Here is a 25,292-nt window from a genome sequence, read left to right as displayed (position 1 = left end):
CCCACGGGTCCTGTCCCTGTGCTTTAATAAACCACTATTTTGCACCAAAGATGTCTCAAGAATTCTTTCTTGGTCATCGGCTCCGGACCTCAGCCCACCGAACCTCACCCAGGTTCTAGAACTTCATCACTTTGATAGAAGCAAAAAACAACATTAGCTAGGATCCTGTAAGTCTTCTTTAACACATGAAAATCCTGACGGAGGGGCTCCGGCTGGCTCAGTCAGTTAAGTTGTCTGACTCCTTTTTCTTTTTTTCCATTATGTTCAGTTAGCCACCATACAGTACATCGTAAGTTTTTGTTGGGTGATTTTAGTTCAACTTTTGATTTCAGCTCAGGTCATGATCTCAGGGTTGTGGGATGAGCCCTGAGTCCTGCCTTGGGCTCCGTGCTTGGTGGGAAGTCTGCTTGATATTCTCCCTCACCCTCTGCCCCTCCCCCAACTTGTGTGTGTGTGTGCACGCGTGCGCGCGCGACATAGTGTAATGCCCAAGTTTTCGTGTCTGAGAGACCACCAAGGAGCCAACACTGATGCAATCATATGAGGGTTTATTCGACAAGCTTAAGCTTGGGCCCAAGTATACCCGACACAGCGGAGTAGGGACTTGGACCCCGAGTCTAGTTAAAGCAGGGGTATTTATGTGTCATTACAAGAGGCTTGGGGAGGGTAGAGGGGAAATTTCAGACTTTCCTGCAGTAAGCTCATTAGCTGTTGCCCGGGTGTTGCAGGGTGGGGTATAGCGGTTTTTCCTATAACTAAAGTAGGGTGAGGTTCAGCCCCTGGTCACAGGGGCCTGAGATGGCTGCCAAAGCTAAGATGGCTGTACTTGTGCCAACGCTAAACTTGAGGTGGGATGGCCTTAATTTTCTCGGCCTCCACATTTCCCCCTCTCAGAGGAACCTAAGGAAGGACCCAATCATGGGTCCAGGCTGGTCTCAGCAACAAGGTCCAGTGGTTGGTATTGCTGTCTGAGTACCATGAGCTGAACTGTATTGACTCTGTCTTTGACAAAAGTAACTAATCTATTGATAATGCAGGGCCCGAAGGTAAGGAGGAGAAGGAGGATAATGAGGAGTCCGGCTAGGGTGGACAGCACGGTGGTTAACCACAGGGAATGACTGAGCCACGATTCAAACCAACCTTGCTGCTGTTCCGGTTCCCGTTCGCGTCTAGCCAAACCTTCTCTGACTTTTGCCATAGATTCTCGGACTATTCCTGAGTGGTCAGTGAACAAGCAACATTCCTCATTTAAGGCAACACATAACCCCCCTTGTTGTAAGAAGACTAAGTCTAATCCTCTTCTGTTTTGAAGGACAACCTGAGACAAAGATGTTAGGGAGTCTTGGAGGTGGGAAATAGAGGTCTCCATCCGTTCTATGTCTAGATCGATTGCTGCTCTGGGCTGTTATAGTGGGAGTTCTGTAAGGCTAGTGAAGCAATACCTGTCCCTGCACCTGCTAACCCAAATCCCAACAGCGTGGCGATGGTGATAGCCGAGATGGGCTCTCTTCTATCCCGTCTGTGGGTACCTGCATCGAATCACTGAAGTACCTGCTCATCTGAGTGGTAGATTTTAGGAAGTAGCTGAACTAGCACACAGAAACCCTTTGTCTGATTCAGAACCTGACCATGAAAACAGGGGGTTAGGCCTGTAGAACATGCCCACCAACCGTCTTGAGGAGGTAGGTGGTAGTCTAGGCTAGATATAGATCTTGTATCATTACATAGGGACTGGTTTGGGGTGAGAGGGTGCCTATACAGAGTCCCTGACCTGACGCTGATTGTAAAGTGAGTCCTTGAGTCTTTTGATGCCATCTACAGGCATTAGGGTTGGAGGTTGTGTTGTACTGACCCAACACCGCGATTCCCTCATAGAAGGGAGGCTGGATGACATAGCAGAGCCAGCAAGATTGGGTACAACTGGGCTTGGTTGCATTGAGGAACCTGTAAGCTTGGAACATCAGGTCCCAAAGTGCATGCTGAGAGGGGCTGAGGGAGGGAGGATCTTGTGGGAAGGGGGTCGGGATGGGAGTGATCATATCTTGGACGCAGATGGTATGGTGGGTACAGGGGAGGGCGGCAGAGGGGGGATAGGAGTTATCTGAGTTTTGGGCGATGCTAATACAGGGTTTGGGCCTAGGTTAACCTGGTTATTCTGGGCCAAGAGTCTCAAGGTGAACATTGCACCCGGGTCCTGGTAGCCGAGTCTTACTTTGTCATAGATTCTTAAGCCCCAAGTAAGTCCCATCTGCCATCTTGTATCTAGTTTGCCGGCCTCTGTGAATTTTAGGGTGACCAGATTACTGGTTTCAGAGCTCTGTAACGTGTGGTTTCTTTTAAGAGTAATTAAATCATCCTTGTAGGGGGCCGTCCACCAAATTTCGCCAGTGGAGACACAGCTCCAGCTGGCACAGTAAAAGTGGGTAGGGCCCCCACACTGTTTTGCCTGGTATCCTGTAAGGTGTCCCGGGCAAACATAAAAATGCCGTTTGTATAGTTGGCTTCTCAACCCGTGGAGATGGGTGTCCCCAAGTATTTTTGTTAGGTCAAGAGTAAGGTCAGGGAACCAAGCCTGTAGTGGGGCAATTTTCGAGAGGGAATATACAACCTCTGCTGTAGAAACACTTATTACCTGCCATGTTAGGTTAAGTGGTTGGTGGTGGGGATTGGCCCTGGCGTGAGGGGGACATAACATAAGCAACATTAGTGGGGTAAGTGAGAATGGCGCAGTCTTAGCTTTAGGGGATTGTCCTTGTCGGGCTGACTTTTCCATTCTGGAACGAAGTCCTTGAGAACAGCGTGTGGGTCAGCTGGCCGGACGTGGGTGTAGTGGACCCAGGGAGTAATCCCGTTGACCTTGAGAGCGGTGGGAGTGGTCAGGATCACGATGAAGGGTCCCTTCCAGCGTGGTTGAAGTCTCTGGGGTTGGTAGCTCCGGACGTACACCCAGTCACCTGGCCAATATCGATGGGGTTCCGGGGGTGGCCCAGTCTCGTAGAGGGCCCTCAGCTTAGGCCACACCTGTTCATGGGTTCGTTGTAACATTTGGAGGGAGAAAAGGAGTTGGTGATCATCAAACTCAGCAAGCACCTCAGGTTTTAAATTGGGAATAATAGGTGGAGGGATACCGAACATGATCTTGTAAGGGGTAAGTCCCATCTTATATGGGGAGTTTCGTACCCTATATAGGGCGAAGGGGAGGAGAGCCACCCAATCCCCGCCAGTCTCCAAGGCTAATGTAGTCAAGGTCTCTTTTAACGTCCTGTTCATCCTCTCTACCTGTCCTGAGCTCTGGGGCCTATATGCACAATGTAATTTCCAATCTGCCCCAAGTGCTAGTGCCACTCCCTGTGTTACCTTAGAGACGAATTCCGGTCCGTTGTCTGACCCAATCTTAACAGGAAAACCATACCTCGGTAAGATGTCTTCCAGCAGCTTCTTGGTAACGGTCTGTGCTGTTTCATGTTTGGTGGGAAATGCTTCTGTCCATCCTGAAAACGTATCTACAAACACTAGCAAAAACCTATATCCGTATTTTCTAGGTTCTACCTCAGTGAAGTCCACTTCCCAGTAGGCTCCTGGGTGGTCCCCCCGGGAGCCGGGTGCCCAGGTTAGATCCATGGGCGGTGGCATTAGTTAACTGACATGCGTGGCAGCTTGCCACAATCTGTTCGATCTTTGATTGGGAGTCTTTGATGGTGATCCCTGCATATCGCACCAAGTCTTCCATTTTTCTTGTTCCCACTCTTGTGCATTTTGGATAGGACTCGCCATCCCAATTCCTCTGGTAGGATTATGCTGGAATCTGCAGCTCTCCACCAGCCATGTAAGCACTGTGTCATGGGCAGACGCCTAATCCATTGTTAAGTCTACATCAGTGTAGTTGGGGTTGTCTGGCAAGCTCAGTGCTCCTGGGTCAGGCAGTGTGGTCACTAAGACATGGTTCACTGAAAGAGCTGCCTCTTTTGCCTTTAAGTCAGCCAGCCTGTTTCCCCTGGCCACTGGTGTGTCTGCTTTTTGGTGTCCCGGACAATGGATAATGGCCAGTGCCTTAGGCAGCCAGAGGGCCCTTAGGAGCTCAAGGATTTCTGCCTTGTTTTTAATAGTCTTTCCTTCTGCTGTTAAGAGTCCTCTTTCTCTATAAATGGCTCCGTGGATGTGGGTTGTGGCAAAGGCGTACCTGCTATCAGTATAGATGTTTACCCGCTTGCCTGCTCCCATGGTTAGCGCCTTGGTTAGCGCAATCAGTTCTGCACGTTGGGCAGATGTCCCAGCCGCTAATGGTTCCGCCCAGACAGTCTCTGTCTCTGTGGTCACAGCTGCCCCCGCATACCTGATTCCTTCTTGGACAAAGCTGCTGCCGTCTGTATACCAGGTGTCATCCGCATTCAGCAGTGGTCGGTCCTGGAGATCGGCTCTGACTCTGTGCACCTGAGCCAGGATTTCTTGACAGTCATGTAGGGGGTGTTCCCAGTCAGGGTTAGGGAGCAGTGTCGCTGGGTTTAGGGCTGTTGGTGCCTGGAACAAAATTCTGGTAGGGTTCAAAAGCAAGCTCTGGTAATGGGTCAAGCGGGCATTGCTGATCCATCGGTCCGGGGGTGTTTGAGCACCCCTTCAATGGCAGGCGGGGTAGTGATGTATAGTTCCTGCCCCATAGCCAGCTTATCTGCATCCTTGACCATGGTGGCTACTGCAGCAATGATTTTTAAGCATGGGGGCCATCCGGCGGCCACGGCATCTAATTTCTTCCAGGGGCCTATGTAATGAATTAGGACTCCCTTCGCCACCCCTTCCTTTTCATCCACGTTTCATCCTGGCTTAGTCAGATCAGGCAGCCTGAGTGCCAGGGCCGAAAGCAAGGCCTGCTTAAGGTCATTGAAGGCTTTGTTCATGGCCTCAGTCCATACAAAGTCCTGTTTTTGTTTCGTGGCCTCATAGAGGGGCTTAGCCATGTCAGTGAAACCAGGGATCCACAATCGGCAGAACCCAGCCGTCTCCAGGAATTCACGTACCTGGCGGACGTTTCGAGGCTGTGGGATTCTCATGACGGTCTCCTTCCGTGGATCCATTAACCATCTTTGTCCATCTTTTAATCTGTACCCCAGGTAGCTCACCTCCATTCTGCAGATCTGGGCCTTCCTAGCTGAAGCCCAATATCCTGGAGTTGCTATCACTTGGAGCAAATCCTTGGTGCCTTGTAGGCATGTTTCCTGGTCCTCTGCTGCCAACAGGATATCATCTATATATTGTAATAGGGTCGGATTAGTGTGCTTGGCATGGAACTCACCTAAGTCTTAGTGCAGTGCCTCGTCGAAGATGGTGAGCGAATTCTTGAATCCTTGCGGCAGTCGAGTCCAGGTTTGTTGGCCATTGATGCCCTTCTCCGGGTCCGCCCATTCAAAAGCGAAGAGGTCTTGGCTCTTTGGGGCCAAGGGCAAGCTGAAAAAGGCATCCTTTAGGTCTAGCACTGTGTACCAAGTCTTGTCTGGGGGCAAGGTGGAGAGGAGAGTGTAGGGGTTTGGGACTGTAGGGTGCATGTCCATCACCCATGGGTTAACTTCCCTCAAGTCCTGGACCGGTCTATAATCATCAGAGTGTGGCTTTCGCACCGGCAGCAGGGGAGTGTTCCATGCTGACTGACAAGGCCGCGGTATGCCCGAGTCTAGCAGTTGCCGGATGTGTGGGGTGATCCCTGTCCGTGCTGTGAGAGGCATGGGGTACTGGCGGACCCTGACTGGATCTGCTCCTGGCTTCAGTTCAATGTATATGGCTGGCCGATGTTGGGCCAGTCCCATTCCCCCAGTTTCTGCCCACGCTTGGGGAAACTCCTGCAATCAGTGGTCAATGTCGGTCATTGGTGCTGGGGGTATTTGGTGAAGACGATATTCGTCCTCGAGGTTCATGACAAGCACCTGGATCAGGTGTCCCTCTTCATCCAGAACCTTTGCCCCTTCAGGGTGGAAACTAATTTGGGCTCCCATCTTGGTGAGTAGGTCCCGGCCTAACAAGGGGTAGGGGCACTCAGGGATGACCATGAAGGAGTACGATACCTGGCCCATGCCGAGATCCACTGTTCTTCGGTTAGTCCATGAATATTGTTTAGTGCCTGTGGCCCCCTGTACCCATGAGGTCTTATTTGTCAACTTCCCTTGAGGTTGTAGCAAGACAGAGTGCTGTGGCCCGGTGTCTACTAGGAATTTAATCGGTTGCCCCTCCACTTTAAGGGTTACCCTGGGCTCGGGGAGGGGTGCTAAACCCTGACCCCCTAGTCATCTAAATCTTCGACCTCCAAGATAATAGTGGAGGCCTTTGGTCTTTTGTTGGGGCAATCCTTTACCCAGTGGCCTTCTTCCTTCCAAAAAGCACACTGGTTTTTATTCAGTTTGGGGCATTCTTGACGGGGGCCATCCTCCTTACCTGCTCCTGAAGCTAACTTCTTGAGACGTCTCTGTTTTTCATGTGGGTCATCCGTGGTTGTGGCCAGTAGGATCTTAGCCAGGTTCCGGGTCTGACAGTCACTTATCTTAGCCTGTTGTTCTTCCAGGCTCTCTCTGTTATTGTAGACTCTTTCTGCCACCACTATCAGATCCTGTGGGCTCTTTTCTCCTAGTCTTTCTACCCTCTGCAATTTCCTTTTAATGTCCGGAGCTGCTTGGTTAACAAAAGCCATAACAATGGCAGCTCTGGTTTCTGGGGCCTCTGGAGTCATAGGGGTGTACTGTCTGAACGCCTCTATGATCCTTTCTAGGAATGCCGCCGGGCTCTCATCTTTACCCTTTCTTACATCATATACCCTGGCCAGATTGGTAGGCTTGCGTGCTGCAGCCTTGAGACCTGCCATTAGAGTCTGGCGGTAGACCTGGAGCCTCTCCTTACCTTCTGCTGAGTTGTAGTCCCAAGCGGGGCGAGACAAGGGGAAAGCTGCATTTATGGGATCGGGGTTCTGAGTTGTCTGTCTGTCGTCACCCAGGACGGACTTCCGGACTTCCACCTGGATTCGCTCTCTTTCCTCAGTGGTAAAGAGAACCTGCAAGAGCTGCTGACCGTCATCCCAGGTGGGCTGATGGGTGAAAAGAACAGTATCCAAAAGACCAATCAGATCTTTTGGGTTATCAGAGAACTTTGCATGTTGGGTTCTCCAGTTGTATAAATCACTAGTAGAGAATGGCCAATATAACATCGGCTGTCCCCCCGTTTCATTGGGGGGTCCCATGGCGCAGAGGGGAAGGACAGTGGAATCAGCCAGTCCCAGGTTTGGGGTTGGGCTGCCCGATGGGTCCGTCCACGTGTCCCTGCCGCCGGCCCATGCATGGGGGCCCCTCCATCTGGGAGGGGGAGTGGACTCCCTTGGCAGCCCCTGATGCTTCTGCTGGAGGGGCAGACGGGGGTGGGCGGAGACCTGGTAGGGTGGTGAAAAAATCAGGTCCTCTGTGGAAATGTCCTGAAGGACTGGGTAAAGCGGAGTCTTTGGTTTGGACTCCGTTTTCTCATCATACTTAGGAGTTGGGTTCCGCAGGGCTAGGATCTTGGATGTAGGTCCTGCTTTGGGAGGGAGAAAAGGTTTAAGCCAGGAGGGAGGGTTCTCAGTCATGTCTTGCTAGACCGGGATATAAGGCACTTGGTCAGGGTGGCCGTGTGGTTTTTCTCTGAAGATGACGGCCTTAACCTGTAAGACAATAGGTAGTTGAAAAATTCCCTCCCGGGGCCATCCAACATTAAAGGCTGGCCATTCAGACATGCAGAAAATCTGAAACTTTCCCTTTCGTATGTCCATGCTCAGGTTATGAGCTCTTTCCCTCACGTCTGAGAAGTGGTCAACCATCAGAGACAGAGGGGTTGTCTGCGTCCGTCCCATCACGTCCTCAGTCCATAGCAAGACAAATACACTTACGACAATTAACAAGAAGACACTCACACAGACAAGCGATCTGGCGCGGCCGCGAAGACAAAACTGAAAGGAAGTTAAGGGAGAATCCGACCGCAACGGCAGCTGACTCTCCTCACAGATGAAGACTTCGTCCTCCAGGCAGGGGTAAGGGACGTCTCCCAAGACCCCGGGTCAACGGCCCGCCAGCGCGTCCGCTTAAGCCAATGTCGACCCAGATACAGGTTGGAATTCCTACAGGTAAAAATGCAGATTGGAGCTCCCAAAGTATGCGCACAAATAGGTAAAAACGAGTGCACTCACCAGCCGGCGCAGGACCCTCTGGGTCGGGGTCCTGGGGGGGGTCTCTCAGAACTCAGTGGGACCTCCAAATGTAATGCTCAAGTTTTCGTGTCCGAGAGACCACCAAGGAGCCAACACCTATGCAATCAATCACACGAGGGTTTTATTCGACAAGCTTAAGCTTGGGCCCAGGTATACCCAACACAGCGGAGTAGGGACTTGGACCCAGAGTCTAGTTAAGGCAGGGGTATCTATGTGTCATTACAAGAGGCTTGGCGCTGGGTGGGGGGAGGGGTAGAAGGGAAATTTCAGACTTTACTGCAGTAAGCTGATTAGCTGTTGCCGGGGTGTTGCAGGGTGGGGTATAGCGGTTTTTCCTGTAATTAAAGTAGGGTAAAGTTCACCCCTGGTCACAGGGGCCTGAGATGGCTGCCGAAGCTAAGATGGCTGTACTCTGCTAACACTAAACTTGAGGTGGATGGCCTTAATTTTCTCGGCCTCCACAACAGGTGCACCCTCTCTCTCTCTCTCTTTCCCTTTCTCAAATCTTAGGAAAGAAAAAAAGAAAAGAAAAGAAGAGAAAAAAGAAAATCCTTCTGGAAGCTTCTTTTATCTCTGGCCCTCCCAACTTAAAAGCATATAATCAATTGCTCCTCACAATCCCAGGGCAGCTCTTTCTGCCCCCATGCTTTCATAATTCCAACTTTTTTGCATCAAAAATGTCTCAATAATTCTTTCCTGACCATTTGTTCCCAGGCCCCACTTCACATCCAATCTCATAACTTAGCCCTTGGTACAGCCAGCAGTTCCAGGCTGGAATCCCCAGTTCCCACCCTCAGTCTGTGGATTTAGTCCTTTCCTCATTTCCAGTCCCCAGTCTCCATATGGAGTCCGCCGACTTAATCCACGTTAGGCATTCCTGGTGGTACGCATGGCTTCTCTTGGCCAGGCCATAATGACATCTTTTTGTTATTGCTGGTGTATTAACATACACATTTGTTTGTCTCATTTTATGTAAAAAGTCTTAGCTACTGGGATCCTTAAAATCCAAAGAATCAAGTACACCATCTTCCAGCACTCTTGCTTATTTCGTGCCTAAAAACTAAGGTTCCAGGAGCTGTGAATATCTACAGAAGGGGCAGAATTTTACTAACAACAACCTAGAATTACAAGAGGCATGGTGGGGAATATTCCAACAAGATAAGACCATTTAAGCACCTGAAAGCCAGGGTTCCCAAACCCAGCTGTTTTAACTGGCAAGCAGAAACTTCCAAAAAATGTTCAAAGTTCCAAAATAGTTTCATGGAAAGATTCACTGCAAAAGGCTAAAGAAAGATTAATGGAAGAGATGCTTGAAACAAGACGAAACAATGATGTCATGCTTACTGCTCCTCTCTTTTCTCTTTTGGGAACTCATTCTACTCATCCTGAGTCGTTTTTTCACTTAGAAATGTAAGGGCCTATTTAGCCAGAGAATTCCATCTTGGATTAAACAGTCATTTTGTTGTTTATGCTGTAAAACTTAAACTGTCCCTGCTCCCCTTCCCCCAGGGGACTTACTTAAAAACAAGTCCCGGAAACCAGTCCCAGGTAACAAAGCCCAAATACAAGGGTGGGTCAGGCCAGATGGAGACATCAGATCAGTGGGGGGTTGCATACTGTCTCCCTAGTTACCAAGGAGTATGGGCCCCGCCCTTTGGGTACCTTTTGGGCGCCAATTCTGACCAAGGTGATACGCTGGTTCAAATATCTACTAGGGTAAACTGTAATTCAACTGGTCACTTATGTGTGACCTAGCATGACTGTGCAGCTTTCTCCGTGTGTTACAATTTCATTGGCCACCTGTGCATGGCCAGGCCCAACCACATGGCCTTTGCCCTTAAAAGCTAGTCTGTGAAGCAGAGAGAGGTCGTCCTCTCTGTAAGAGGCATGGCCCTGAATGGTCAGTTTGATTCTCGATGCTTGGTGCGAAATAAAGCTTTGCTTGACCTTTGCTTTGTATCAGTCTCACTCGCTTAGTCACAGACCCATTATTGGGGGACGCAACAGAAAGACTACACGGCCATAGGAAAAGGCTGCGAAGTTAACGGTCTTACAGACACCCACCATATCTACCTTGAAAGGAGGTCCCTCACATGGGCCCCTGCCAGAGGTGATAAAACCTGGGCATTTTCTGATAAACTGCTACATTATTCCCTTTAATGGCCAAGGGAAACGTCTGATAGATACCAGAACCTGCAGAGACGGTCCTGGAAAAGTTGGTAAAAGCCAGTGAAGGGTGAAAAAGCCCACTAGATTCCGTTCTTCTGAATGTCTCTAGTGCCCAGGCAAGACAGAAAAAATAGTTGCACTTTGTCCTTCCTTTCCAAATGCAACCCATTGTTGAGGGATCCTTGCCTTCTCAGGATCTCACTTTGCATAACTGAAAGCTTGGCTTTCCACCTTCCTAAGACAAGCAGGTTGTTGGTTCTTTCCTTGGCGATCTTTGGGAGCGACTCTGGGTTTAGGGAAGGTAATATCCTTTGCACCCTCTTTGGGGACCCATCTTACACCCAAGGGGGGGCCAGTATTCAATACTGCCAGAAATATTTAAAATTAAAACTGTGTAGCCAGAGGAAAAGAAACAAATCGAAGATAATGTAGGTGGGTATGTTGGATCAACCCAGGATGTCATTCAAATTACAACTCAATTCCCTGAGGAAAGGAGAACAATTATCCTGATTTTACAAATCTTGGAGGGCAGGGAAGGATCAGCTTTAAAGGCAGTGCGAAATTCACCTATCCATTACCAATCCCAAAGTTCCCTTTATCTCAAAAAGACTTGTAAACTATTGACCTAAATTACATTTTTTTTTCTGTCCCTTAAAGTTGTACACCTTCTCATTCTTTTGAAATGTAAACACAAGCCCACAATCATCTGAGACTTAAGGGGAGAGACAAGGAGGAGGCCTTTTTGAAATACAAACTGCTAAAAGGGCGCCTGTGTCCAAAGTCTAGCACAACCTCAAGATTAAGACCAGGTACAAAATACAAATCTTAAAAATCTTCTCCACAAATATTAGAAATTATGAGGTCCTTGCATCTGTTTTTGTGTGTATGTCCATACATATATATATATTGTAAATGAGAGATATTTTTCTACCTCCAGATGGTATTGCTAAAATTAATTTGTAAAAGAGCTCTGTGTAGCTGGTTTGAAGGCAAGCGCTGTTAAGGACTGGGCATTCTACAACTCTCAGAAAGACAGAAACTAAGCCAAATGGTTTTCCAGTTCACACGATCTGGGAAAATATTCAATATAAAAGCTAGCTGAAGGTTGATGGTTTGATTAAAACAGACATATCTTTAGAGTTAACATCAAATAGAAGACTCTTATTCTACATGAGTTTACCCAGCCGAATGAATTCATATTGTGTCTTATAAGATCTCCCAACAACAACAAAAAATAAGAGCTTAGGATAATGGCTAACTTTGGCTAATGTTTAATGAAGTCCACATGGGTAATCTAAACATAGTTATTAAGAACAAATAAATTGAATAAATGTAAACAAGATAAAAGTTTACTTAAACTTTTCAGCAGTATTTAGATCTACTTCAATTGTTTCCCCAAATCTTTCTCGTAACCTAAAGCCTTAAAGTTTTTGCCAAGTGAGTTTAAATGATGAATTAAGTTAAATTCATTAAATGTCTAGATCATTTCCAAATAAGACAAAATACTACAGCATTAAATACTGAACATAGGTTTGATGGAAGAAGGGCACTGAGGTTCAAAGCCAATTGCCAAGGAAGAATTCTGGAGATGTCTTTGGTGCAAAAAGGTGGTTTTATTAAAGTGCGGGGCCAGGACCTGAGGGCAGGAAGAGCTACACCGGGGTCCTGAGGAGCTACCCATTATATACTTTCAAGTTGGGAGGGTTTAGGGATAGTGCAGATCTCTGGAATTTTGGAAGCAAGGTTTCCAGGACCTTTAAGGGGCTAGCTATTGTTAGGAAAAGGTAATTTTTTCTGTCTAATAAAACCTTTGGCATGAGACCCTTCAGATATATATCAGTGGGTCATATGCTTGGGGAATGATTGCCAACATGTGTCTTGGGGTATAAATAAAAGAAGTTTCAAAAGGATTTTTTTTTTTATAAAGATTTTATTTATTTATTTGTCAGAGAGAGTGAACGCAGGCAGACAGAGAGGCATGCAGAGGCAGAGGGAGAAGCAGGCTCCCCGCTGAGCAAGGAGCCCGATGTGGGACTCGATCCCAGGACCCTGGGACCATGACCTGAGCTGAAGGCAGCCGCTCAACCAACTGAGCCACCCAGGCGTCCCTCAAAAGGAATTTTTATATGTTAAAGTAGATTCATAGGATCGTGGGGGGTCAGGATAGTGTTAAACTAAAATTGCCTTTTGCCCTTAGCAAGGTATTAGCACTGAGGCAGCTGAGCTCCTTGAGGAATGTCCTCTGCCTGTTTCAAGAATTTGTGAATGGGCTGTAAATAGTGAGGAAATTCAATTTTTCTTTTACCTTTGTTTCCCACGTCAAGGTTTATCTACTGTTGGCTTCTCATTATAAAAAACTAAAAGATAATTGAATGCGTTAATGCTATATTAGAAAACTTAAAAAGGCATATGCTTCTAGAAATTATAGAATAAATTTGTAAATTTACAAATCAAAAATGCTGGTATTGGGGTGCCTGGGTGGCTCAGGTGGTTGGGCATCTGCCTTTGGCTTGGGTCATGATCCTGGCGTCCTGGGATTGAGCCCCACATCGGGCTCCCTGCTCAGTTCGGAGTCTGCTTCTCCCTCTCCCTCTGCCTCTCCCCCTCCCTCTGCCTCTCCCTCTGCTTGTGTTTTCTGTCTCTGTATCTCTGTCAAATGAATAAAAAAAAATCATAAAAAAATGCTGGTATTACAGTTCATAATTAGTATTAGTTATTTTTGACAAAAACTTAAGATTTCTAAGAGTTAAAAATTCTAGTAAGTATATTTGAGACTACTGGAAATAATAAGGGGAAACAACTTTATGCAAGGAAAGTAAGATACATGTTTTTGGTAAGAAAAGATATGAGAAATAAAAACACATTCTTGTTGAGGAAAAGAAAGTAATTTGGTCCTAAAGTGAGTTTGGTTCTTTAAAGAGAAAAAACTTAGAACAAAATCTAAATGTTTAAAAAAAAAAAAAAAAAGCTGTAGAAGGTTTGTGGAAAAAGTCTCTTTGGAAAGAAATTTCAATATATCACTGGTGTTGATGCAAAGGCTGCGACAGGATCTATGAACACTGTGGCATATGCAGAAAAGTCTGTTCTGCTTCTGCAAAAATGGCCCCCCATGGCCATGGCCAGGCCTTTGTCATAACATGGGAAGTGTCTGTTCTTGAGTCAGAGAAATTAAGGTGAGTAAACAATGGCTATAAACAGACAGTTGAGGTATGGGTACCCAAGACAGCGACTTGGTTCTTCCTGGCTCCCTGATAATTTCCATTTTTTGGTTTTTGCATTCCTTCACTCTCCACAGCGCACTTAAGATGATTCAAACTGGGGTGCCTGGGTGGCTCAGTGGGTTAAAGCCTCTGCCTTCAGCTCAGGTCATGATCCCAGGGTCCTGGGATCGAGCCCCACATCGGGCTCTCTGCTCCACGGGGAGCCTGCTTCCTCCTCTCTCTCTGCCTGCCTCTCTGCCTACTTGTGATCTCTGTCAAATAAATAAATAAAATATATATATAAAAAAAAAGATGATTCAAACTATGAGTAGATATTCTTGCAAAGACTTCTGTAAAACAGCAAAAACCATCTACTGCCAATGTCTGAATTGTCAGGTCCTTAATCCTGAAAAAAATTGTTTTTATTCCCACAGGGCTTAGACCTCCTCCCTCTGAAACCTTTAAACACCTACAATGGGACTTCACTCAATGGCCTCTTGGTATAGATTATTATTTTTTTAACAGGGGGGAGTGAGTGTGTGGGAGGAAGATGGGGGTGTTAAACAGGAGGGGTAAGGGCGGGTAACGGGAGAGAATCTTAGGCAGGTCCCACACCCACTGTGGAGCCCGACATGGAGCTTGATCCCACGATCCTGAGATCATGACCTGAGCTGAAATCAAGAGTCAGACGCTCAACTGTCTGAATCACCCAGGTGCCCTTGGTATATATTATTGAACGAGGACTCTGACAATTTTCATATTGACCTCAAATTTTCTAATTGATTAAGTTCTTCTGTCTAGCTTATGTCATAACTCAGGCAAACGACCCTGAGGGCAAGGGATCCCCAGATGGGAACCAAGACTACTCCCTCAAGCAATGACTTATCTTCACTGCCGAAGCTGCACGTACCCACCAACCTTTCTCCTGTATTTTTTTTTTTTTTAAGATTTCATTTATTTATTTGACAGACAGAGATCACAAGCAGGCAGCGAGGCAGGCAGAGAGAGAGGGAGCCCGACATGGGGTCCGATCCCAGGACCCTGGGATCATGACCCGAGCCGAAGGCAGAGGCTTTAACCCACTGAGCCACCCAGGCGCCCCTCTCCTGTATTTTTCTTACATAAACCTGTAAGTATTTTCTATCTGCTGTCTTCCTAGTGTTGGCCACACCGAAAGAAATCCCTTTCTTATTTCGCCACCACTCATTTCCTTGGCCTTTGCATTCTGTCAGTGGTGAGTGGCTGAACTGGTCTGTTTGGGATCCTTCCCCTGGAGCCAGGTGCTCTTGCACCCCTGTACCCCAGCTACATTATCAGTACGTACTTGTTACTGTGTGTTTTCTAGATGGGATAAAGCTTTCCCCTGCTATAAGGCTGATGATCCCCATAATAGCAAAAAACTGTTAAAAGGGCATCTCTCACTTGGGGTAGAGCCTCATGACCTCCAGTGACTGAGGCACCCACTTCACTGGACAAATGGTATGAACTTCAAGGAAAAACTCTGCAAACTTCTTGGGATTCTATCAGTATACAACCCTCTGCCGATCCCCTGTTGTCTCAAGCTAGTATGACTGGCTACTGAAAGTCTCTAATGTCTTCTGCTCAAGTCCACCATCAACAAGTTCCAAGGATCCTTCTGGTCACATTTTAGAGCCTGGTGACTGAGTATGCTGAAAATGTCATCAGAAAAAGACTGCCCGTGAGCCTCACTGGAAAGGACTTTACCAAGCACTCCTCACCTCTTAACACTGCTGATATGCGGCTGCAAGCAAATGGCCCAGATAGAATTCCTGGGGCGCCTGGGTGGCTTAATTGGGTTAAGCGTCTGCCTTCAGCTCATGTCATGATCTCAGGGTCTTGGGATCAAGCCCCACGTGGGGCTCCCTGCTCAGCCAGGAGTCTGCTTCTCCCTCTCCCCCTGCCCCCTGCTCATGTTTTCTCTTTCTCTCTCTCATATAAATAAATCTTAAAAAAAAAAAAAAAAGAATTCTTTTTGGTGCAAAAAGGTGCTTTTATTACAGCACAGGGACAGGACCCATGGACAGGAAGAACTGTCCTGGGATTGTGAGGTATAACTGGTTATGTACTTTATAGTTAGTGGGGGTTAGGGATGGCGTAAGTCTCTAAGGAATTTGGAAGCAAGGTTCCCAGGACCTTGAGGGGCTCGCTGCTATTCAGATAAGGTTACTGGCTACTGTCTAGTAAAACAGTCATGAGGCCCTTCAGATGTACGTCAGTGGGCCATGTGTTTGAAAGATGATTGCTAACATGTATCTCGGTTGGGGGAATTGTTTATGATTATCAGAGGAAGGCAACACTAACGAGAGCAAAGGTATAGTAGTAAAACATTAAAGGAAGTCCTTGAGGGAGCTGTAGGAATGTCACAATCTGTGTGTCTCAGGGATTTATCAGCAAGTTAATAAGGCTACATTTCTCTTGCCTTTGTTCTCATCACTGCTATAAAGTTAAAAGTTAGTAAGCCTTGGGTACACATCACCCAGCTAAGCAAGTTTCCACTGGATACCCAGTAGTGTACAGATGGTGGGAGACTTCTAAATCAAATTCACGTAGCTGACCTCAAAGAATATGGCTTCTGCCCAAGATGACAGATCACACGTCATACTTTAAACATGGAACCCGGGTCTTCTCTTTCCTTTTCTCTGCCATTGGCCTGGAAAGATAATATCCTCATCTCTAGCTCCCAGGCCACTACCAAGAGGGGTATAACCTCTGGGATCTAAAATAATCTTTTAGGGGCACCCGGGTGGCTCAGGTGGTTAAGCATCTGCCTTTGGCTCAGGTCATGATCCTGGAGTCCTGTGATCGAGCCCCAAACAGGGCTCCCTGCTCAAAGGAGAGTCTGCTTCTCCCTCTGCCCTTCACCCCACTCTTGCTCTCTCTATCAAAAAAATAAAATCTTTTAAAAGTCATCTTTTATTTCAGGCTAAAAGAAAAATCTAACTGTATCTCTAACTTTTCCCAAGCAAAATAAGACATCTCATTGGTCACAAAGACCTAGTGGGAGACTTTCATGATTTAGGATTCACCCCTTTTGGTGGGTCCCTACTTCCCTGGCTAGGGATAAACGTGAACAAGGCTAACTTCTTAATTCTTAAAATTATTGCAGAACCTGCTGCTAAAGCAAAAGCTACCCAGCAAAGAGCGTTAGATTCTCTGGCCTAAGTTGTTCTGGATGATAGGCTAAACCCTTGGCTACCTCTTGGCTGAGCAGGGAGGCATCTGTGCGTGGCCAACACCATTTTGTGGACCTGAATGAGCACTTCTGGGGGAAACGGAAAGTCAATTACATAAGATCACAAAACAAGGCACTTGGCTTAAAAAGATGACTCGTTCCTTGGGGTCTTTCTTTGACTTATTCCATTTTGATTGCCTTGGGTCTCGGGGACCATGGCTTCAAAGTGCCCTCCAAATATTGGGAATTAGCCTGCTCATCGTAATCACAATCCCCTCCCTGGTGTGCTGTATTCTCTCCAAAGCTTTAAATGCATGTTCCTAGCCACTAACCACCCAGCAAATGATCTCCGTGCTTGGAAGTGTCAGGAAAGGAACAGAGGGAAGGCTGGCGTGACGAATGTGAACCTGAAGTGACACTGTGTAGGTATCACAGAGGTGAAACACGAACATCATGACCTGTGGGTACCACACAAAGGAACAAGAAAAGCTACAAGAACTTCATAAGGCAGTAGATGAGAGTGGTGCTGAAGACTCAAATTCTGATCACATCTTTTGGTTAAGCTGAGAGTCTGATCAAAAGGGAGGAATTGTTAAGAAGAAAACCGTGGGGCGCCTGGGTGGGTCAGTGGGTTAAAGCCTCTGCCTTCAGCTCAGGTCATGATCCCGGGGTCTTGGGATGGAGCCCCGCATCGGGCTCTCTGCTCGGCAGGGAGCCTGCTTCCTCCTCTCTCTCTGCCTGCCTCTCTGCCTACTTGTGATCTCTGTCTGTCAAATAAATAAATAAAATCTTTAAAAAAAAAAGAAGAAGAAAAAAAAAAAAAGAAGAAAACCATAACACCCAAAATGGCATCCCTTAAGTTAAGGGTGCAAGCTAGTAAACCAAGACTTAATACCTAACCAAACTGCAGTTTCAGCCCCCAGGAATGTAACCTTTAACCAGGGAACATGGAATTTTCTAGTCAATACTAGGAAATTGACTGCTAAGACTCCCTCCACTCCCCTTAGGAGGGCAACCCAGCTATACAATGCATTCCCTGCTAATAAATTCCTTTCTTCTTTTTTATCCCCTCTTTCTGTCTTTATTCTTTTTGTAAGTAAACTCTAAGCACTCTAAACTCTATTTACTTTTGTAAGTAAACATGGGGCTCAAATTTAGGACCCCGAGATCAAGAGTCGCATGATCTACGAACTGAGCCAGCCAGGCACCCCTCTTTCAGTCCTTAAAAATCTTTCCTTTGTTGGGGCACCTGGGTGGCTCAGTGGGTTAAGCCGCTGCCTTCGGCTCCGGTCATGATCCCAGGGTCCTGGGATCGAGTCCCGCATCGGGCTCTCTGCTCATCGGGGAGCCTGCTTTCCTCTCTCTCTCTCTGCCTGCCTCTCTGTCTACTGTGATCTCTCTCTGTCAAATAAATAAATAAAATCTTAAAAAAAAAAAAAATCTTTCCTTTGTTTAGCTCAGCAGAACGCCCCTCTACTTGCTAGACGGAATGCTGTCTGATTCATTAATCAGTTAATAAAGTCAATTAAATCTTCACATTTACTTGGCTGAATTTTCTTTTTCAACCTAGTAGTTTTGCTTTTCCACCTGGTAAAGATCCATACTAAAGTGTATGTAGAGAAAATGGTAGGATGTCTTAGAATCTTTGTTTTTTTATTTTTTTAAGATTTTATTTAAAGACTTTAAATATTTTATTAAATATTACATTTTAATTTTAAAGTTTTTTTTTAAAAGATTTTATTTAGAGAGAGACAGACAGACAGACACAGCACAAGCAGGGGGAGCAGCAAGGAGAGGGAGAAACAGGCCCCCCACTGAGCAAGGAGCCCAAATTCAGGACTCAATCCCAGGACCCTGGGGTCATGACCTGAGTCAAAGGCAGATGCTTAAGGGACTGAGCCACCCAGGCGTCCCTGCCTTAGAATCTTTAAATATGTTGGGAAAAAGATAAGGAAGAAATTATAGATAAAACAAGACCAACAAAGTATTGATCTGTACTGAACTGGGTTATTAAACATTATTTTCCCTAATGTTATGTATAGTTAAAACTTTCCAGAATAAGAAGTTGATTTCTTTTTTTTTTTAAGACTTTATTTATTTATTTGACAGAGATCACAAGTAGGCAGAGAGGCAGGCGGGGGCGGGGGGTGGGGGGGGAGCAGGCTCCCCGCTGAGCAGGGAGCCCGATGCAGGGCTGGATCCCAGGACCCTCAGATCATGACCTGAGCCAACCAGGCACCCCAAGAAGTTCCTTTCTTCAAGACAAATGGAAGTTCTTGAAAACAATAAAAAGCTGGGCAAGGATGGCAATCACTTCGGAGCTAGAACATCTTTAAGTTCTTGAATGGGAAAAGACAGAGAGACGGAAGAACTTTAGAATTTGGTAGAAAGTGTATCGTTAAATTAATAAGTTAAAAATTCAAGGGTAAAAAAAAAAAAATAAAAAAAAAATAAAAATAAAAATTCAAGGGTACCCACTGAAAGGGCAGAAATATAATCCAAATCATCACAGAAAAATAATAATGATATAAAAACTTTATCCAACATACAGCACAAATGAAAAAAAATTGCTAAAGGATGGCAAAGGGAAAATTGTATCTGTTTTGCTTTATTGACGATATAAAGCAAAACAAAATAAAAAAAAAAGACAGGGGAAAAATGTATAATTAAAAAAGAGAGACGATCATGTGATCCAGCCCACCCCAGCCTTGGGAGTGAATCTGCAACAGACTACAGATGTTTGTCTAAGAACTGCTCAAAATTATGAATTTTTAATGAAAATCCAGGCTCTCATTTGCTTAATTCTTTAAAATGTCTTTACATTCTTCATTAGTCAACACCTGACTGTGTAGATCTTAATATTATTTTTAATCGGAAGTTTATCAGCAAAACACCGAAGAGGGACACGGAGACAAAGAGGTCAAGAAAAGCATGTGACAGTTCATGCCCCTACAAGCACTATTTAGAACAAACCATGGGGGCCTGGGTGGCTCGGCAGGCTAAGCTAGTCTGACTGTTGGCTCTGGCTCAGGCCGCGACCTCGGGGTCACGGGATCAGGCCCCACATCAAGCCCGCAGCGGCCCTACGCTGGCCTGCATCTCGCTCCACTCGGTGCCGAGTCTGCTTGAGATTCTTTACCCTTCACTCTCCCCACCCCCTGCTCTCTCTCAAATAAATAAATAAATAAAATCTTAAAAAAAAAATGCACACTCTACATATCTGTTAGGACATCCAACGTAATCACTCACCAGCAAGAAAGAATTCCACAAGTGAGCAAAGAAAGCACGAGGTCCAGGATGGCCCCAGGAGGCAACAAGGCTGCCACAAGGGTCTGGGAGCATGCTTACATGTGTGGCACTGGCTGACTGCATGCCAGGCACCCTCTGTGCCCTTCACGTAGCTCATTTCATCCTCACAACATTAGGATGGTAGTACTATCATCATTCCCGTTTTATAGACATAACCATTAAAACACAGAGAAGTGATTTTCCCAAGGTCACACAGTTGATAAATGGCAGAGCCAGCTCTCAAACCCCATGGGCTCTGGCTCCAGAAGCCCCAGTTCAATGCCCCTGAAAAGGACAGGAGGCAAGAGAGCGGAAAAGAAAGATACGTGGGGCTCCTCTGAGGGCTGAGTGACTCTGGTGACCCTGTCGGGTCTCTGCTGACAGCTCGACGGCCATTTTTCTCATTTCCAGCACCTAGCCTGGCCCCCACCACGCTCTCAAACCAAATTTCTAGTGCTTTCTGAATAGAAACATTAAGTTTCATATAAGAGAAAGATAAAGCAAAATGCCAGCTTCAAGGGGCTTCTCACCCAGGCAAGAGACAAGGCATTAAACTGTTTCCAGAGTCTGTTAAGAAACCGGGTCCTAAAACAACCTGAGGGTTTTGAAGGGGCGGGGGGTGGGAGGTTGGGGGAACCAGGTGGTGGGTATTAGGGAGGGCACAGATTGTATGGAGCACTGGGTGTGGTGAAAAAACAATGAATACTGTTACGCTGAAAATAAATAAAACATTTAATTAAAAAAAAAAAAAAGAAAAGAAACCGGGTCCTGAGCCCAACACAGGCAGATGGGAAACCGGAGAATTGGGGCAGGGTACTGAAGGTGAGTTCTGGGTCGAGACAGCTAGCTTCACAGAGAGGCATCCAGAGCCAGAGTTCAAGCCCTTGGAGGACTTGAACTCAAAGCTGCCAGCTGCCCTCCTGGTGTCGCTCTGTGTTGGGCCCCAAGCCCAGTTCTCCACGGGCTCCTCCTCACCACTCAGTTTCCTTCTGGGTCAGCGTGCCTGCTTCGAGGAGAAGCAGGGGGTCTAGGAGACAGGGAAGGCCCTCCCGAAGTCACCAAGCCTCCTGCAGTCTGGGGACAGCCCTTGGCAATCTCCACCCACCAGGCTCTTTCTCAACACCAGCTGCATTGCGCCCACGCCAGCTGCCTGGACTGATGACTGCTGTGACCAAGCCAGAGGCCCCAGAAAGTCAAGTGGCCGGAGCATTCCCAAGAACAACCTTGTCCCCTTCTCACTCCGGGCAGCTTTCTACCAGGTCCCCGTTCAACCTGCCCCTAACCCCTACAAGGCCCAACTCACCAGGGAAGGGGACAGGCCAGCAGGACAGATGCCTGCGCAGGGCCAGGAGGCCTGATGTGCATTTAACCCAGGTTTCACAAACAACGGCCCCACCCGGAAAGATTCTGCAAAGGCAGGTACCTTGCCTTACATCACACTTTCAGGTAATGATGGAGCCAGAGCTTGGATGCCTTGTCTCCTGACCGCATGGGGTCATGCCGGCCCATCTCTATACACTTGGAAAGCGGCCCACGGTTGCCCAGAGTGAGAATATGAGCAGCTCCAACCACCCACCCACCGCAGTGACAACCAACACGCACCTCTGCCCCCAGAACAACATAAAAGCCAGGCTGGGGCCACACACGTCTGTACTTTGCACAGGAAGGGGAGATCCCTACATCAATATAAGAAGGAAGCAGGTCCTAAGTAATTTACTAAATAGCCAAAAAATATATACATATTCCATCCCCAAACTCCCCTTTGTCCCATTATCCCAGCAGAGTAGTTACAATGGCACGAATTGGGATCAGTCTATACTGGTGCGGCTACTTGTTAGTTGTGTGATCTTGGGCAAAAGACTTTAACCATCTCTCACATCAGGCTCCCTGCTCAGCAGGAGGCCTGCATCTCCCTCTCCCACTCTCTCTGCTTGTGTTCCCTCTCTTGCTGTCTCTCAATTGAATAAATACACTCTTAAATTTAAAAAAAAAAAAAAAGGACTTTATCTCTATTTAGTGATTTCTTTATCTGTGACCTGGGGATAGTAATACTTTGGGCCTCGGTTAGCAATGGACACTGAATAATGAGAAACCCACATAACACATCTAGCACAGTGTGTGGCACATAAAGACTAGTCAAGATGGGACCCCCCCCCCCACGGCCCCCTCAGCTCTATGATGTGCAGGTGAGGTATCTGGGAGCTCCAGCTCTGAAAGGGTCAGATCAAAGGCTTTACTGACCTCCTCTGGCTAAGGACCCAGAGTCCAAGGCCACAAAATCACCGGTCTGGCTGCTAGCCCTAGATCTTACCATCTTTCCTCCACCATTCCAAATAAATTCTAGACAAAAGTAGAAGGGGCCATTGCACCCTGCCTGCCCAGCCTCTACCCTATGAGGGAGGGGAAGGATGTCACAGTGTTAACTTAGTGGTCATGGTCCTGGCTAAGCATGGGAACAAGTTGTCCCCGGAGAAGCTGGCTCTGGGGGCTCTCAGCCTGTTCCTTGCCTGGCACTGGGAAAAGTTAATCCACATACAGAGCTGGTCTCAGAAATGTGACTTCCGCCCATCTCTCAGGTCCTAAGCTTACCAGCTCTCCCTCTAAGACCTCCTGCCATAGCATCCCTGTGTACCATGGTCCTCTTCTCTCACCTCAAAATTTTACTGCTTATTGATTCAGCCCCTCAAGTCCCCCCAGATACTAGTTGGCCAACTAAACTGTATGCTACTGAGTAAATAAGGAATTACGGCTTGGCCAAGTATGCTTTAAGACTAGCCTCTGCAGCTCCATGCCTGTGGGGGGAGGATGCCAGCAGTTGCATGGCAACCATGCCCACTGGCCAGGGATAGACCTCAGGGCATTGGAGCTGCCTTTAGTCCAGATGTCCCCAATACAATTATGAGTCATGGCACTGGGTTCCTGGTTTGTTCTTGGTCCCCCAGTCACAGGGTGACCTCAGTAAACTGACTCCCCAACTTGGAACTATGGACTATGACACTGATTCACTCTAAAGTTCTGATTCTCGCCCCTACTTTTTGGTGGTTCTACCCCTATATCTACCCAATCATCCTTCCGCCATCACCACTGCCCTCTTCATCATGGCCACCACCATCATCACCACCTCCGCCACAACTCCAACTATCATCATTACCACCATTATCACCATCCCCACTACAACAACCATCACCATTATTACTACCATCACCAGTCACCACCAATACCACAATAACTACCACCAATCACTACCAATACTATCCTCATCATCACTACCACCATCCCCCACTACCAAATCTATCAACACCACCCAGTGGTGGTAAACTCAGTTTGCAGACTCCACCCCAGCAGCAAGGAAGGAAAGAGGCTGTGAGGCAGAGCCCGCTCCTGGCCAAATGATAACACTTTCTATCAATGTTATCAATTCACCCACTTCTCCACCCTGTCCCCTTACACACCTAGACCCTCCCCTCCAAGTTATCCTGTCCACTTTCTCTGTCTTCAGTCACTGACCCTGTATATCTCCAAAGCATATTTGTATATAAAGCATATGCTTTAGCTGTGGCATCAATGACTTCAATTCCCTTCAAGGATTTGAGGAATTAGAAAAGTTATTTTTGATCAAGGACTACATGCCTTGTCCAGCAAGACTTTGGGTTGAGGACTGCCTTGATGCCATGAGGACTAGTTACAGCGATTAAAGAGAAAACCCAGAGAGGGTCTTGGGATTCAGAGTCGAGAAACATGATACCAAAATGCCCTTTAGATCCCACAGGGCATCCCCGACACCGCAGAGGTGACCATAACTTAAGACTCAATTCCTCAGCTTCTAGCCTCCCCAACTCCACGTGCTAGTTCCATGGCTCACCTTATAACATTCTGCGTGGCGGCCACCACAGAGGTGTGGCTGAGGCTGGGGCTGCATCTTTGAATATACCTAGGGGGCTCTGTACAGATGGGCAAGGCTCCACCCTGTGCCACCGGCCCCATCTGCTGAGGCCAGAGTCCAGCTGGACATGGATGAGGGAGACGAGAACTGACAGCAGCCAGGCTAACCAATGGTCACTAGAGAAGCCATGGGCAGGTCTCGTGCTGCAGGTGGTAGGAGGCGCCAGCCATGGCCAGAGAGTGCTTCAGGCAAATGAGGCTCAGGTGCAAGATGGAGGCAGTGAAACACAGGATGTCAAAGGCCACCCAGATGTCACGGAAGTCCCCAAAGGGCTAGTAGCCGGCTGCCTGGGCTGCCACTTCCCAAGGCATTGCCAGTGAAGCCACCAGATGGTCCAAGATGACCAGAAAGAATATGAGAACAAAGGTGATCTTGGAACGCAGGTGGCAAAAGTTCAGGGTGGCGGGACACATAAGGAATATTCATCAGCAAAATGCAAGCAGTGAGGACCCCCAAGTGCCCTCCTCACCTCCTTGCCTCAACTCTGCCCTCTGCGGGACCCGGGACCTCTGTCACCCGCATAAAAACGAATTGCTGGGACTTCTAGACACTCTGGAACAGGCCTGAGATGAGGGGCAAGGGTCAAGTAGTGAGGCCCGACAGACGACAGACGCACCAGCCTCCTACCTAAAATCAGTCAAATACCCCCTGGCTTCCTGCGGCGGTCTTTCCCCCTGCACCGAAGAGTTGCCAGGGGCAGGATCCCGCCACTGGAAGAGGGGACGGGTCGCTACATAGGACAAAGATTGGAGGTCCCATATTTTATCTTGTGAAAGGAGCAGGGAGGTTTCGGTCAGTGGCTCCCGGGCTCCTCCCAGCGTCGGAAGAGGGCGACAGGCCACAAACAGTGACTAGGGCCAGCGTCTGTCCGAGTGGACGGACGTGAAGACACGAAGGATCTGGACGCAAGAAACCCTTTGGAAAGGAAAGCGTTATCTGGGAAGCATGGAGGCAGGGACCGAGCCAGGGGGCCCAGAGATCCCCTACGCGAGCGGACTCGGCGTTCTTCCCGGACTTTATCGCCCGACGGCTCTCCGCGCCCGACACCCCGCGCTCCTGGCTCGGAAGCCCTGCAGCCCGGCGTCCACCCGCCGGCTTCCCTGGAGCGCGGTGGTCCCTCTCACCTCCTTCCCCCGGGGCGCCGACCCTTTGTTCCCAGAGCCCCCGGCTCCGCTCCCTGCCTGCGCCGAGACGGTCCCAGATGTAGCGCCAGCAAGGTCCTGAACCCGATCTCCCCAAGGTCCAGAGGCGCGCCCAGCCGCTCTCTGCAAGCCCGCGCCCCGCCCCCCT

The 25,292-nt window shown here is 47.7% G+C and overlaps 1 long non-coding RNA gene across 1 annotated transcript; it reads right to left on the bottom strand.

Moving 5' to 3' along the window:
- Positions 1 to 529: 529 nt before the first annotated feature.
- On the bottom strand, positions 530 to 25,292 carry LOC308339178. Its single transcript, XR_013966475.1, has 3 exons — positions 25,127 to 25,292; positions 8,189 to 8,305; positions 530 to 3,021 (listed from the first exon to the last, which is right to left on the bottom strand). It is a non-coding gene; the product is annotated as an uncharacterized lncRNA (long non-coding RNA).

This window comes from Martes martes, assembly GCF_963455335.1.
Source record: "Martes martes genome assembly, chromosome: 2".
Lineage (NCBI taxonomy): Eukaryota > Metazoa > Chordata > Mammalia > Carnivora > Mustelidae > Martes > Martes martes.
The sequence above is the reverse complement of the archived record's forward strand: the minus strand, read 5'-3'. Positions and strand labels throughout refer to the sequence as shown.